The sequence below is a fragment of the Rattus rattus genome, chromosome X (genome assembly GCF_011064425.1).
Source record: "Rattus rattus isolate New Zealand chromosome X, Rrattus_CSIRO_v1, whole genome shotgun sequence".
In the NCBI taxonomy this organism is placed as follows: Eukaryota; Metazoa; Chordata; class Mammalia; order Rodentia; family Muridae; genus Rattus; species Rattus rattus.
In genome coordinates this window covers 62,375,292-62,392,212 of record NC_046172.1, presented here as the reverse complement: position 1 = coordinate 62,392,212, position 16,921 = coordinate 62,375,292, and the positions used below count along the sequence as shown (strand labels likewise).

The window sequence follows — 16,921 nt, the reverse complement described above, 5'->3', positions numbered from 1 at the left end:
TTTAGCACACGATACTATGCAAACAATTTTATATTTAAATCACCAAGAATCACTCTGGAGATTTTACTATGATTTTTCTCTTTGATTATGTAAGTTAGTCTACATGACCTTAGTTTCTTATAATACTACTCAACTTTAAGAATCTAATCTCTTACCCTGAATATTTCTCTGCTGGGTGACATGCACCATTCTTTATTAGTGAGAAATCCTTTCATTGTTCATTTTTCTAATCATGGTCATTCAAGAGAAACCTATGATCACAATGTAATAAATATTAACAATCTGACCTTCTTTTTCTAGCAGGCATGTCTGTTCTTAAGACACTATTTCCAAGATTTTTTGAATAAATGACTTTTTAAGATCAGAAATTAGTTATATATAAGTAAAAATAAGTGGACTGGACTATTTATATAACAAAGAAATGACACCATGGACTCAAGAAGAGCAAAGAAAGAGAGATGGGAGAGGTTGGAAGAAGTAAAGGGAAGGCTTGAGAGTAATGTTCATATTTTAAGCATTAGAAATAACCTTTGAGTACCCAAAATATGCTAGTGTTGCTTAAAATAATGAGGAAAAAGAGGGGGAGGGGGAGGAGGAAAAAGAAAGAAGGAGAAAGGAGAAGGAGGGAAGAAGCCACTTCCTTGGGAGTAGTAACTGATGACTACAACCACAACTGTGACAACACTCCAAGACAAAAAGAAGGGAGGAGGAGAAGAGGAGGAGGAGGAGGAGGAGGGAGGAGGAGGAGGAGGAGGAGGAGGAAGCAGGAGGCAGCAGCAGGAGGAGGAGGAGGAGGAGGAGGAGAGGAGATGAGCAGCAGCAGGAGGAGGAGGAGGAGGAGGAGGAGGAGGAGGAAAAGAAGGAGAAGGAGAAGGAGAAAGAGGAAAGGAGAAGGAGAAGGGGAAGGAGAAAAACTTCCCCTTTGGAGTAATTTTCCCAAGACTGAGCCTAGACTTGAAGTATCTACTTTTCATTCTTTGTGTCTTCTATTATCTTCTTTCTGCATTTGACTGTTGTATGAATCCAAATTTGTGCCTACTTGAAAGGTGTCAAATGGATTTATCTGTCCCTGTCCCTGTGTCCGTAACAAGAAGCCTTCATTCTGTATTTATTGAAAGTCATAAAAAATATCCCAGGGTGAAGGAAAACTTTATAGAAATCTTTAACAAGGTTTTAAAAGAATGAAACTTTATTGACTCCAACTGACCATAACTGACAAGTAAGAACAGTATGGTGCTTCTAATATTTCTGTTAATATTTGTTTTGTAAGTTTGTTTTTAAACCTTATTTTTACTTTTAATAAATGACCACAATACATGTATCCAAACACACATACATTGGTCTCTGGATCAGGAGCATGAAAAGTTCATAATTTAATATTAAATCTGTGGATTAACTTAGGTGTAAAAGTGATTACATAATATGTTAAAAGCAAGTAAGGTTGTCTGTTAGACTATTTTCTCTTAAAATAAAAATAAAATAACAGTCTGAGTACATATTAAATCTTAGTTATTAAGGATATCATGTTGTAATATTTACTTTAGATGTAAGATCCAATAAGAGTTCAAGTCTTTTTGAGTGTAAAAGGCATTTTTCATGATGATATATAGCACAGGGAAAATGTAATATTTATATTATTGTTCATTAATATTTTGTAGTCATTTCATGTTGAAAAGATATTTTGAAGATATTTAATTAACATAAAAGTTAATTGACTGCTTCTTTAATTTTTTAATGTAGAAAGTTAATTTAGTTTACATTACATTTCTCTTTGACAGATCTAAGCTGGACACTGCTATTTGCCACAAACTCTACAGTGCTCACAGCTTGATTCCAAGTGTCTCACTTTTTTTGGCAAACTAATGGCATCTAAATGTGCACTCTGCTGCACTTAATCAATGAGTACACTTTTACAACTAGTGTGTATATTAATTCTACTAAACTGTTATTGTTTAAAACTCTCCTCATAATCGTCTTCACTCCTTAGAAAATGAATTTCATTATTTTTGTTGTTGTTTGTTTATTTAAAAGTTAACTTTAACCTCTTCCTTGCTTTTATCTTGCTATGAAATCCTTGAAAACCTCTTATACCTAAACATATTGGTATGGCTGAAATAATTACATACTGAATATGTTCCTTGTAATCTATGCTTACAACATTCTTTTATATTTCAGCTTAGAGTTTACATAAGGTCTAGCTTACTGATCCTTTAATGCTCACATTAGACCATCTCTTTAGTTTATCTCTGAAATTTTCAGTAATAAACTGTGTATGCTCACTCTAATTCAATATTTTAGCTCTTACTTTTTTAATAAATTTACGCAGTCAGAAGAAATGCTTCACAAATTATATATACATAACATATATCATAATAAATATAAAATAATATATGTAACTTTCTGTACTCAAACGTAAATCTTTCCTTTATTCTTTCAAATTATGTTTTACATTCAGTTTCTTGCAATTTACATTATGACATAAGTTTACAAAGTGTTACTTTTCTTTCTACAGTATCACATATGTCTTAGGAAATTCCCACTGAGCCTGTAGAGATATTTGCTATGATGAAATACGGGGCATCGTTGAAGGTTTGAAAGAAAATAATTCATAAAGAAGAACAATATACATTTAGGCCTTTAGCAAAATATTACAGTACATGTAAAACATTAAGCACATATGAAAAATCAACATAATGTCTACACACTAGAGGCATGCCGCATTTATAAATGATTGTAGGTGATAGATTGAAATCATTTGAGGGGTGTGCTGCCTCATATGAGTATATATCTGGAGTATAATCTGAAAGTTACAAAACAGCTGAAAGCCAGAAACACTGATATTTAGAATAATACAAAATAGGTATGTTTTATGTTGGAGCATCTTTGGATATATGCCCAGGAGTGGTATAGCTGGGTCCTCAGGGGAATGCCAGGGGGTGGAGGCGGGAGTGAGTGGTAGAGTGGGGAGATCACCTTTATAGAAGCAAGGGGAGGGGGAATGGAATAGGGGGTTTCCGGAGGGGAAACAGGAAAGAGGATAACATTTGGAAGGTAAATAAAGGGAATGTCCAAAAAAAGAGAAATAGATCTGTTGATATTATTTGGTGATTGAAGACACTTGACACCAAGCCTGACAATTTGTGTTATATCCTTGGGACCAACACAGTGGAAGAACAGAAATGACTCCTGCATGTTATGCCCTGATGCTCACATATGCTCTGTGACTCATTTAAAAAGCACTCTTAGACACATAATACACATACATACATATATACATACATACATACATACATACACATATTCATACACACATACACACACACACTCAACAGTAACTGTAATTGAATAAATGAATTGAAAGTGTTAGAATAATAGGAAATATTGAAAGCATGCAGTAGCACCCACTATGCAGTACTTTAGTGGGGAAAGGGAAGCCCTTACCCAGAGGGCAGGTAGAATTCCAGCATATTCTATCAAGGTTGACAGAATCTGCTAGCCAAGAAAAATCTATTCTGAGTAGATAGTAGAGACGCCTTATTTGTATACTACATTATAAAAGTTTTCAACACATTCAATTAAAAGAAAAAGTCTTGATGTGGAGATACCTTGAGAAGTAGTTAGTTCTCTGGGTGAGCTACTGAAGATACCAGAAGTATCTGGATATCTTTGTTTCTTCATGGTGAAATCGCCTCTTATCCACAGTGCTTTAGAGACCACTCATGATGAACTTCCTACATTCCATCTAATGACAAAATGTATATACTTCTTGGTAGATGATGAAACTTTCTAAAAATAGAACACATTTTAGTTTGTAATAAGTGTGAAAATCTTAAGTGGCTTCTTGGATCTTATCAACTCAGAATAGAATAAAGCTAGAAATTAACAGCAAGAGGAACTACAGAAAAGTACATGACACATGGGTATTAAGAGACACTCAAGTTTTTTGAGTTTTGAACATGTCACTGAAGAATCCAATGGAAATTTGAGTATATTCTGAAATGTAATGAAAATGAAAACACAACATAACAGCAAAGGAATAATTTAAAGACAAAGTTAAAACAACAGTGAAATCTCAAATAAAAAAAAAAACCTTTATGATGCATTCCAAGGTCTTAGGAAAATAACAAAAACAAACTCCAAATTATGAGATGGAAATAAGTAATAATGAACAACAAGGTAAAGTATAATGGAAGAAAGCTTAAGGAACAATAAAGAATCTCATTGCAACGTGATGATTCCTTACAAAGACAAGGAGGATTGACAGCCCCTTAGCCAAATAAACTAGACAAAAGGAAAGCAAAAAGTTACAAAAATCAACAGGAAAGTGGAGATACTGAAACATATACTTATTAAATTCTCTTGATAACCAGGGAGCATTTTGAAATACATTGAAATAAATTGGGAAATCTAGAAGAAATGGATATTTCATGACACATAATGCCACATTATCATAATACCAACTGAAATTGAGCAAAGAATGTGTGTGTGTGTGTGTGTGTGTGTGTGTGTGTGTGTGTGTGTGTGTGTACCATATGAAAGCAGACACAAACAGAATAGAATGTTCTTAGGTTTTAGTAGAGAAGCGTCCTTGTGTAATGAGCAGTAGTTGATGCAGAGACTCGCAATTAATCAATGTTCAGAAAATATATGAATGTATTGATTTTCCCTAAACCAGACCATTGTCATATCCACCTCTCCAGAGCTCAGGAAACATTACAGAAAACAAACAAACAAAAACCAAAGAAATCTAATAGCCAGAAGTTGGTAAGGAGTGCTATGAAATTCTGTATTCTGGACAGGACATTTCTTTTTTTTCTCCATCTTTATTAATTGGGTATTTCTTATTTGCATTTCTTTTTTATCTTTATTAACTTGAGTATTTCTTATTTACATTTCGATTGTTATTCCCCTTCCCAGTTTCCAGGCCAACATCCCCTAACCCCCCCTCCTTCTCTTTGGTGTTCCCCCCATCCTCCCCCATTACCGCCTCCCCCAACAATCACGTTCACTGGGGGTTCAGTCTTGGCAGGACCAAGGGCTTCCCCTTCCACTGGTGCTCTTACTAGGATATTCATTGCTACCTATGAGGTTGGAGCCCAGGGTCAGTCCATGTATGGTCTTTGGATAGTGGCTTAGTCCCTGGAAGCTCTGGTTGGTTGGCATTGTTGTTCATATGGGGTCTCAAGCCCCTTCCAGCTCTTTCAGTCCTTTCTCTGATTCCTTCAACGGGGATCCCGTTCTCAGTTCAGTGGCTTGCTGCTGGCATTCTCCTATGTATTTGCCATATTCTGGCTGTATCTCTCAGGAGAGATCTATATCCGGTTCCTGTCAGCCTGCACTTCTTTGCTTCATCCATCTTATCTAGTTTTGTGGCTGTATGTGTATGGGCCACATGTGGGGCAGGGTCTGAATGGGTGTTCCTTCTGCCTCTGTTCTAAACTTTGTGTCCTTGGCAGGTGTGCTCAGCCGCCTCTGTTCTAAACTTTGTGTCCTTGGCAGGTGTGCTCAGCCCCGGCAGGATGCAGTCCTTCAAGCTGGAATCCCATTGGGTATTTGAGAGGACCGATGTGGTAGGGGGGTGGACAGGAAGTCTTCCACAGGACTCACATCTCAGTGCAGGCCTCTTGTCCTATCCAAGTCTATCCAAGGGTTAGGTCTCTGGTGGAGGCAGCAAAATTAGGCCCACCCACCTTGATGGGCAAATTCTTCACTCCATGCCCTGGTCGCACGCACACACCTGCTTCCGCTGGTCACCGTTAAGAGGGAATGGCCTTACAGTTAAGACAGACCACTTCCTCCGGCCCTCCTCAGCTGCCTCTGTCCGGGTTCGTATGGCTGGGAAAATTGAGCGCTTGCCTTTTGGTTCACGTGTGTGCGCCACTGTCTGTAAATCTTCAGTATATGGCAGAATGGAGGCCTCTAGGTCTACTCAGGCTGCCAGCTGGCTCCCCGTCCACCACCCACACTGCCCTGCCTTTCTTCTGCCAACCGCCAGCACCCAGGGTGGAAGGCCAGTCTGCATAGGCACTTGGCAATTTTGTTTATGAAAGAGGGTAAAAAGTGTAACAATAAAAGCTTCATTTGATGATTAGAGATCTGAAGTGATTTTACCTTTATTTCCTTCATGTTAAGCCAATCATTAAATTTCACAGTGATTTCTGGGGTGGGGCAGAAGGAAGGCGTCATTCAGAGCCATGGAGGCCGTGACCTGGTTGGCCTTACTGGGGGAGCTGGAGGAGCACGGACTGCCCTGCTGGCAGGTAGGTGATATTCCGAGACCAGGGAGCTGGTAAGCAATGTCCTCAGCAGCTTCCAGCTTTCACAGCCCGATCAGGCCTTCGGCGGTGGCCAGCGCAGTTGGTGATCAGCTCGGCTGCCTTGAAGTCCCTCAGCAGAGATGATGGGCCTTCTTCTGCTGCTCTGCCTTTTCCATCACAAATCTGGCTCTCTCTGCTTCCGGCTGAGCCACCTGTTTGACTTCCACTGCCTCTGTGAACTCCTTCCCGAAGGTCAGATGCGTCAGGGACACGGGTCATCCAGGATGAGCCCAAATGTTGCTGCTCGCTCTGTGAGGTCATCGCTCACCTGCCTGGAGACCAGCTCTCTCTGGGTAATCAATTCTCCAGCATGGAATCGAGCCACCACCGACTTGAGGATCTCTGTGGTGATAGATGGCAGCACCCGCTCATCATAGAACTCGCCAATGCTGGTGTAGATACGAGGAAGCTGGCTGGCCACCGGCCGGAAGAGGATACATAGTGTGATTTTGACATTCTGCAAGTCTTTGCTGCCCGTGATGACCCGCACATTCCGAGGTCGAGAGCGGCAGTCAAAGCTTCTGTACCCAGGGGATGAGGAAGTGAGTCCCTTCCCCTACCACGATGTCCTGCACGCCACGGAATCGGTCGAACATGACAGCTCTGTGTCCGGCATCCACGTTATATAAAGCAGAGTTCACCATGCCTCCTGCAACTGCTAACGCCAGGCCAAACTTTCTGATGGACTCAAACCCTTTGGCAGCCGTGACTCCTTCTGTTGCTTCCACTCACACCTGTTTTCACTCTGACCTCCACATGAATTCCCCTAATCATTTCTTTAGTAAACATTGAGATCGAAAGAGTAATACTATCTCAGCAAGGGTAACATTAGATCAGTAGATGAATATTTAACCATATCATTAAACTAACAACAATTATCCTCAAACTGTTTCATGAACTAGAAAAGGAAGGAAAACTTACCCTTCAAAAACAAATGGGAATGATCTTGTTTGCCAGCATTCTAAAATAATGTAAAATAACAAATTGGATTTTCCTAATATTTAAAACTTTTCCTTATATAATAAATGGAAGACATTAATGCATTTCAAAGGATGCTACAACTTAGCTAAGATTGTGGTACGTGACTATAATGTTAGCACTTGAGAGGTTGAGGGAGGAGGATCATGAGTTCAAGGTCATCTTGGATTACTGTTATTAGTGTTCCCTAGAGGTTGGATGTATCAGCAGTCCTAATCTGATAGTAAAGGATTGAGGATATCTGGAGAGCTGTTGGGAATTCAAAGCAATTGATTTTCACTGCAGCAATAGGAAAGATGAATTTGCCAGCATAACTCCAAGCAAGCAATCAAAAAATAAAGTTTTTTCCATGTTCTTTTATATGGGATGCACCAGAAGGTTCACATTTAGGATACATCTTCCTGTTTCAAATAATCTAATTAAGAAAAATCTCTCACAAGAATTTCCAATGGTTTGCATTTTAGTTGATTCTGTATTTAGTCAAAGTGACAACCAAGATTAGCCATCGCAATTACTTTGTGCAAACCTGCTTCAAGGAAACAAAACAACAAAACAAAGAAAAATAATGGTATTATAAAAAGAAATGTGTGTAATGAAAACCACTTTGTAAACAAATTAATTGTAGTTAACAAAAATTAACTATTGAACATTTTTCATTTAAGTAGTAGATTTTCAGTGTGTGAATATCCACATCAAAATGATATTTTAGTAACTATGGAATTCTTTGTAATAATAGTCTATTTTTCATCTACTCTCCTTTATGATTTCAAAAACATCATAATTTGTTCAGGTTTAGATATGAATTATCTGCTTCTCACAGAGAGTCTTCTTTTAAAAGCATAGTGCTCAGTGTAGTAGACTTAAAGTTGAAGCCTTGAGATATGATCAGAACATAAAGACTTTACCATTGGGTTAATGTATTGATGTGTTCATAGCTTACTAGACAATTATGTGGTTGGTGATATTAATACTATTTGACAATCTGATACAATCTGAAGTCATATAGGAGAGAAGCTGCTGAGCATGTTTGTGAGGGATTATCTTGATTAGATTAGCTTAATAACAAGTCTGTTGGAGGCTTTTCTGATTGGATTAATTGAGGTAGGAAGACCCACTCTAGTTGTCAGTAGCACTATTCCACGAGCTGGGATCCTGAAATGAATAAAAAGCCAAAAGCAAACTAAATATATGTCTTCGGTACTCTCTGCTTCGGAATGGCTGGGATGTGACCAACCAAAGGTGCTGCTATGACGATCTTCCACAAACTCATGATGAACTATACTGATAAACTGCAAACTAAAATAACTCCTTTGTACCTTAAGTCACTTTTCTCAGGGTATTCTATCACAGCAGTATAAAAGTTAATATTAAAATTATCATGGTGGTCACAGAATGTAAGCATTGATGGTATGACTTTACAATGTTTATCTTGTCACCTGTTCCTAATGTTTAACCCACAGTTTGCTTCTTGGCTGCTACAAAATGAATAACTACCATTGCCAGAAGTTCCGACTCCCATACTACTCTGTCTCTTTTTAGGGAATGGCAGCATATCTACTTACCCTTGCACTAAGAGTTCTGAAATACTGAGCCAAAATAAAACTTTACTCCTTTTAATTGTCTCTCAGACATTTTTGCATGCTGCAAAGAAGACTAACATCTTACCTCATTTGATAGTTATAACAAGCTACAACATTGCTTAATAAAGTTTATATGTCACAAACATGTTGTGGTCATCAAATTAATTTGTAGGAAATCCTTTAAATTGAGGATATATAAGAATATGGAGGCAGAGTTTGGAGCAGCAACTGAAGGAACGGCCATTCAGAGCCTTCCCCACATGTCTCCCATCTATATCTATCTATATCTATATCTATATCTATATCTATATTTCCATATCTATATCTATATCTATATCTATATCTATATCTATCTATATCTATATCTATATCTATATCTATATCTATATCTATATCTATATCTATATCTATATCTATATCTATATCTATATCTATATCTATATCTATATCTATATCTATATCTATATATCTATCTATATCTATCTATATATATATATATATATATTCACCAAGACTAGATAAGATTGATCAAGTTAAGAAGGGCATACCAGATGTAGATGTCTTCTGAGAGGCACAGCCAGAGCATGCCAAATACAGAGCAGAATGCTAGCAGCAAACTACTGAACTGAGAACCGGACCACTGTTGGAGGAATTAGAGAAAGGACTGAAAGAGCTGAAGGGGCTTGTAATCCCATATGAACAACAATGCCAACCAGTCAGAGCTCCCAGGGACTAAACCACTACCCAAACACTATAGATGGACTGACCCATGGTTCCAACTGCATATGTAGAAGAGGAAGGCCTTGTTGGTCACCAGTGGAAGGAGAAGCCCTTGGTCCTGTCAAGGTTGGACCCCCAGTGTAAGGGAATGTCAGGGGGGTGAATGGGGAGGGGAAGACCCTTATAGAAGAAGGGGAGGAGGATGGGATAGGGGACTTATGTCCAGGAAACCGGGAAAGGGAATAACATTTGAAATGTAAATTTTAAAAAATAAAAAATAAAATTAAAAAGTAAAAAAGCATATAGTTATCAAATTTATGTATTTCATTTTAATCGCAATTTTAGTTTTATACAATAAATTTAATTTTGGTTTAACTTTCAGCATTATTCACTCTATTCATGAAAGCATAGATGATTCATTTTATATATATATATATATATATATATATATTATATATATGTTTTTATATATAGATATATACAATGAATTTTGTGTTCAAAAAATTAATACCATTTTCTTCCCACTTGACAAATAATTGCAAGAAAATATGATAATGATATTTTGTATTTTCTCTGTCAGTGATTTCATTGTAGTTAAAAGACGTATTTTCCAACTACATATACTAATCCATATTGAACTAAATTAAAGCATTTTGCTTTCATAAATTGGCATTTATATCTAAAAATGTCTCACACTGTGCACGTTCTATTTTTATGCATTCCCTCAATAGTATTCTGTTGATACTCGAAGATTTTGTTTAATATTCCTTAGTTCATCTAAGTAATCTACAATGTTGATTGGTTCTGGAAAGGAGTATGTGTTAAAAGCTCATTTTTCAAGTTGGTATACTTTAAGGATATGTTAAGTTGTTGAACATGGAACAGAATTGGAGTTTTCTGGTCTTTGTGATTATGTCCTTTCACAAGTAAAGAGAGTCCTTTCCTGTCTGGTTTTTGTTTGTTTGTTTGTTTGTTTGTTTCCCCTACACCAAGAGGATGAGAACTACACTCCATAACATACTTACAATATGATATTATGCTTCATCCCAACCTCAGAAATAATGACCTAAAATCAATAGTAGGCCAGATCCTCTAAAACTGTGATTTAAAATAAAATTCTTTTTTCTTTAGCATTTCTTATCTACAACATCTGTTGTATTGATGGAAAGTTGAGTAAGCCAGAAAATTGGCACTAAAAGGTGGCAGTCCTGCCTCTTAGTATCCATCTAATAAGATGGAAAGACCTCCTGCAATGTTGACTTTCAGGAGATGTTCCAAAGATTATTTAGAAGAGGAACTTAGAGAAAGGGTAGAAAATTATCAGCAAATCGTACTGTACATCTTTGTTTCACTATGGCAAATAGTTGGATGCGTTTTGCCCATATCTTAAAACTTGTCACAGGTTGAACTTAAAGGTAAAGACTAGACTACCCAATAGAACACTAGACTACACAACAGAGTGGTAACATAGGACTCAGGTAGCGTTATGCTTATTTCTGGTTGCTCTCAGCTAAGTTTACATTGAGATTGGGAAGCAGACAAAGTTAGTGAACAGTTTTGAAATTTTTCTTTTGTTTGGAAAGAAAAGAGCAAGTGTTAAACTATAGCTTAGGAAGGCTTGCAGCTGCTAAAAGGATGATGATTGTTGAAAAGGTTCCGTGATTCGGCAGAATAGAAACTTATGAAGAAATCATAATTTCCAAATTTCAAATAAAGCCAAGATAGAGAAGAAGTGGTTAGCTTGCTTAAATGATTCCTACATTCCTCAGTGGGTATTGCATGGAGCTGTAACAGTAAATCTTCATTAGGTGCACTTGCAAAGAAGCTTGGGGTGGAGTGATGAGAACAAGTGGTAAAAAATGATTAGGACACTTAGGGTAAAATAATTTCAAAGAAAAGTGATTAATTTCCTTCTTAGCTAAAAGTCAGGAGTATTTTTGGAAATGTCCATTTCTTAACCTTTCCCAGAAGCCAGAGATGCTAGAATTGCCTAAGCCAAGACTATTTCTGGTTTTGCAGTAGGTATTTGCAGACTTGAGATGCCACGAAGTGGTTCTGCTTTCCTTTTATCTCTTTTTCCTAAAGTCATACCCTTTCCTAGCAAGCATACTGAAGGTATTGGAAAAACCATAGGGACCATGGCTTGTGGAATCAAAAATGATCAGAACATCTCATTCTCCTCTTGTCCACCACCCAGTAAAGCCTTATTAAGTCCACAACGGTGATATTCAATGGCGTTCTACTACTGTGGACTCCACATGATATACAATAGTTCTGCCTTCTTTCTCTCCCTTAAACCTCCTATAATAAAAAATGTTTTCTGAAATGTACCATTTTCTATTTTTATTTTCCTATTTCATGAGACAAGAACTGAAATGCATTTGGCTTGGAATGGCTTTAGTGCCCATCGAGTTTCTGGGACCTTAGTCTCTTAGATCAAAACAAAACAAAACAAAACAAAGCAAGCAAGCAAGCAAGCAAGCAAACAAACAAACAAAAAAAAAACAGGTCTAAGAAAGTCTCCAATGCTGTCAATATTCGAGGATTATAATATTCCCAATGAAGTAAGCTGTAGCCAGCTGCAAAACCAGGTTGAAAGAACAAGATACAAACTAGAAAAAAAAAAAAAAAGGGTAGGAACCGGTCAAATGTCTTTGGGGGACTTTCTTCTACAATATTTCACCTGCCAAGTGTGAAGCTGTTTGATAAATTAGAATTTACCCACAAAAAGTTTGTGTATCCCCTTGGTGCAATCCCTTATTGCCATTTTTCTGCTCTTCTCATTTAGAAGAGGCATGTTTACCCCATGGCACTTTTACCACTATATAGTTAAAAGACAGCAAGGAAGGGTTAAAGGGAAGGATTTGCAGGAGAAAAATGAGATGTGATCTAAATATATTATAATCAAATAAAAAATAAAACTAAAAATAATAGAATATATCTAAAATATAAATTATATATAAATAAAACAAGACAATATATATGTATGTATGTATATATGTATGTATGTATGTATGTATAGACTCCCTTCCATATTCTACTTCTTGTGCTCTTTTAAATTCATGGCCTCTTTTTTTTAATGAATTATTGTTACATACATATATGAGCATGTATATACATATATATTCATAAATAAAATCTGCTCAGTCTGTTTAATATTACTTGTGTGCGTGTTTTCAGGGCTGACCATTTGGCAATGTACAACCAATTTAGGTTCTCTTCCACGAAGAAGACTATTTCTTGCCTATCAGAATTCCTTATTTCTTAGTAGTTCTTTGTCTTGGGTTGAGGCCTGTGGGCTTTCTCACTTTCACTTTAGCACGTCTATTGTTGCTCTTCAGCTCATGTTTAGGATGCCATGTTGGAGAAAATTTCTGAGTGAAGCTCTAACAATATTAGGATACATAATCTCACAGCCAAGTCCCTGATCTTCTGGCTCTCACAGTCCCTCCTTCCACTATTCTGTATTCTATCTTGAACTTTAGATTGAGGAGATGTTTCCCATAGATGTATGCACTGGGACACAGATGGAGCACATGTGCTCCAGAATCATTGCAGTTTGATTAGCTGTGTGTTTCTTTAATGGTTTCCATCTGTTGCAAAAGGAAGTTTCCTTGATAAGGAGTAAGGACTTCACTTATTATTGGATATAAGAACAGATATTTGCAACATAGTTAGGGATTCTGATGGTTTAGTCAAGTAGTTAGCTATGGTTACATGTTTCATCCATGATAAACAATTTCACTAGCTCTGGGTTGTTGGCGGTTTCTAGGACGAGGCATGATTTCCCTCCTCTTGACCTTCTCTTAAATCCAATATGTGAGCTGTTGGCTCCAGCCAAGGTGTGAATGGAACTACTGTATCCTAAGGGTTATTGTGCTTTGCTGGCTATTTCTGTGATTCATAGGCATCATGGCTTGGTAGCACTCTTGGTTGTCTTTCTTTTCTTGACGCTTACAGGGCACATTCTGATACTATCAAAGCTAATCGTCAGAAAAGGGATGTTTGGGACCTTTCCAGCTCAAGTGTCTCTGGGCCCTGTGTCTGAAGTATGATACCTTTAAGCAACAGGAATTTACATTCCATCTCTCACTGGAACCTAGGGAATAGCAACAGGCTGAATGTTTAGTGAGTTTTTTGGACAACTCTGGCCTGTAGCTTGAAAAGGGACTTCTCATAATTGGTGTTGGGTTGTTTTTAAGGGGGTCTGTGGCTTTTGGAAGCATTGTCAGCCCAGATGAGAAAATCTCATTTAAACTCTGTTTATTTTTACAGGCTGTATTATGTTATACAAGATATTATAAAACTTTACATATATTACCTGCTGTTATTTTTAGCTAAATAGTTAATAGTATGATTCTTCATGAAATTTCCAGACATTCTTTTTTAATTTTTAAAAAATTGGTTATTTTATTTACTTACATTTCATATGTTGTCCCCCTTCTCAGTTTTCCCTCTGCAAACCCATCATCCCATCCCCCATCCCCTTTGCCTCATGAGGGAGTTTCCCACCCCTCACCCCACCCCCTGCATTTCCACTTCACCTCTCCAGCACCCCCTTATGCTGGGGTATCTCCCCCTCTGATGCTAGAGAGTACCATCCTCTGTTACATATGTAGCTGGAGCCATGGGTCCCTTCATGTGTACTCTTTGGTTTATGGTTTAAACTGGGTGGTCAGATTTAGTTGATATTGTTGTTCTTCTTATATGGTGTCAATCCAATTTAGCTCCTTCAGTCCTTCTGTTTATTCCTCCACTGGGGTCCCTGGGCTCAGTCCAGTGTTATTATGAGTATCTGCATCAGTATTTGTCAGGTGCTGTCAGAGCCTTCAGTGGACAGCCACACTTGACTCTATCAGCAAGCATTTTGGCATTAGAAGTAGTAATGATTGGCTTGTGTCTGCAAGTGGTAGGTGGGTGGTCTCTGGATGGCCTTTCCTTCAGTCTCTGCTCCATTTTTTGTCTCTGCATTTCCTTTAGATAGTAACAATTCTGGTTTAAATTTTTGAGATGGGTGGGTGGCTCATCCCTTAATTAGAGGCATGTCTATCTACTGGAGTTGGTCTATATAGACGTTATATCCCTTTTGCTTTGTGTTTTGGCTAATGTAATTTGGCTACCCTTTGGGTCCTGGTAATGTCTTGCTTCCCTGACATCTGGGACTTTCTACTGGCTATCTTCAGTTCCCCATTCTCCACTGCTACATATTTCTGTTCAATTTCCTGATTGTCTATACTTCTCTCCTGTTTCTTCTCATACCTGATCCTACTCCCTTCTCCCTCCCTTTTCTCTCCCTCCTAGGCTCCTCCCTAGCTCTACATCCTGTGATTATTTTGTTGCCCCTTCTACATAGGATTGAAGCACCCACACTCTGGTCTTCCTTCTATTATCTTCATGTTGTCTGTGAGTTGTATTGTCGGTATTCTGAGCTTTTGGCCTAATAACCACTTATCAGTGAGCACATATCACATGTGCTCTTTTGTGTCTGGGTCCCCTTACTCAGGATGATATATTCTAGTTCCATCCATTGGCCTGTGAATTTCCTGATGTCATTGTTTTTAATAATACATAGTATCATAAACATACATAGTATTAAAAACATAGTACCACATTTACTTTATCCATTTTTTAGTTGACAGACATCTGGGTTGTTTCCAGCTTCTAGCTTTAATAAATAAGGCTGCTATGAACATATTGGAGCATTCATCCTTGTTATATATCAGAACGCTTTTGGGTATATAACCAGGAGTGGTTTAGCTGGGTCTTCAGATAGACCTATTTCCAATTTTCTGAGAAACTTCCAGATTGATTTCTAAGTGCTTTTACCAGCTTGCAGTCTCAGCAGCAATACAGGAGTGTTCCTCTTTCTCCACACCTTTACCAGCATCTGCTATCACCTGAGATTTTGATCTTAGCCATTCTGACTGGTATGAAGTGGAATTTCACAGTTGTTTGATTTGCGTTTCCATGATATTTTACTCCACCTTCACTGTATTTATTCCTTCCAATGACAATATCCTTTCTCCAATTTCCCAGATCAGATCACATGGACCCTACTATTACCCTCTTTAGAACACCTCAACCCCCCCTTCCCAGCAACAGTCCCTTTTTACTTTCCTGGCATGTGTTGTTACTCCAGGATATATACTTACATCTGAAGATTTGGAGCGAGAATCATCTAGTAAAAGAGAACATGTAAATTTTTACCTTCCTGGTCTTCTGTACTCCATATGATCTTTTCAGTTCCCACCCACTTGCCTACAAAGTTCATGATTTCATATTTCTTTACAGCTAAATACCATTCCACTGTGTGTTATATATATATATATATAATATTATATATATCTGCAATATACATTATATATCTGTAATATATATATATATTACATTTTTCATTCTTTCATCTCATTGGCATTTAGAGTTATTTTCATTTTCTTGCTATTCTACTATAGTATCAATGAACATGCTTTTGAACAAGTATCTATAGCGATAATATCACATGTTCTTTTGGGCATACTTCCCAAGAAGTGGTACATGAAGTATATGGTAGAGTTAGATGTTTAGCTTAGAGAATTTTAACAGGAGTTCCCAGCCCTTACAAAGTTTTTTTTAATGTCTCAGTGAATATTATGGAAGTAAGAGAAAAAAGTATGTAAGAGCTAGACACTGAGATGATTGTTATTAAATGCTGTCTTTGAATGTGACCTGACTGTTAAATTAAATTAATATCATCTGGCAGTTGCTCTGTAGACAAGAACCAATAAAATGCAGTATGGATGGGGAAGAAGGTCATGAGTCCCACACCCATTTGAGGAGTTATTAGCAATTAATGGTTGTTCGGGAAAAATAACCAGTATCTGGCCATAAGTAGATTGCCCATGTTGCAGTGCCTGATCCAATACATATGCACACATGAGCAACACTAATTGGATTCAGTAGCTTCTTAAAAAATGAGAACGTGAAGCTGAGAAAAGGAGTTACTTATTAAAAGAATGTCTATGAGGAATGGGAGGAAGGAATGGGGTAGATATGATCAAAATATATTATATGTGTGTGAATTTCTCAAAGAATAAATACATTAATTTTAAAAACAACTTGTATTTCCCCCACCTGCTACCAGTCTACCCACAAAATCTATTCTATTTTCCCCTCCCACTTATCATCAGAGAGGTTTCACCAAGCAACTGATGGGAGCAGATGGCAAGTTAGAGGAACCAAACAGAAGAGAGGGGTTGAGCATACCATGAGATTATGGACAACAGGGCTGCTAGGGACTCACAGAAACTGAAGAGACAAACATGGACCCTGTATGTGTCTGAGCATAGA

The 16,921-nt window shown here is 37.6% G+C and overlaps 1 pseudogene; it reads right to left on the bottom strand.

Moving 5' to 3' along the window:
- Positions 1–6,088: 6,088 nt before the first annotated feature.
- On the bottom strand, positions 6,089–15,866 carry LOC116887944 (annotated as a pseudogene).
- Positions 15,867–16,921: the final 1,055 nt, after the last annotated feature.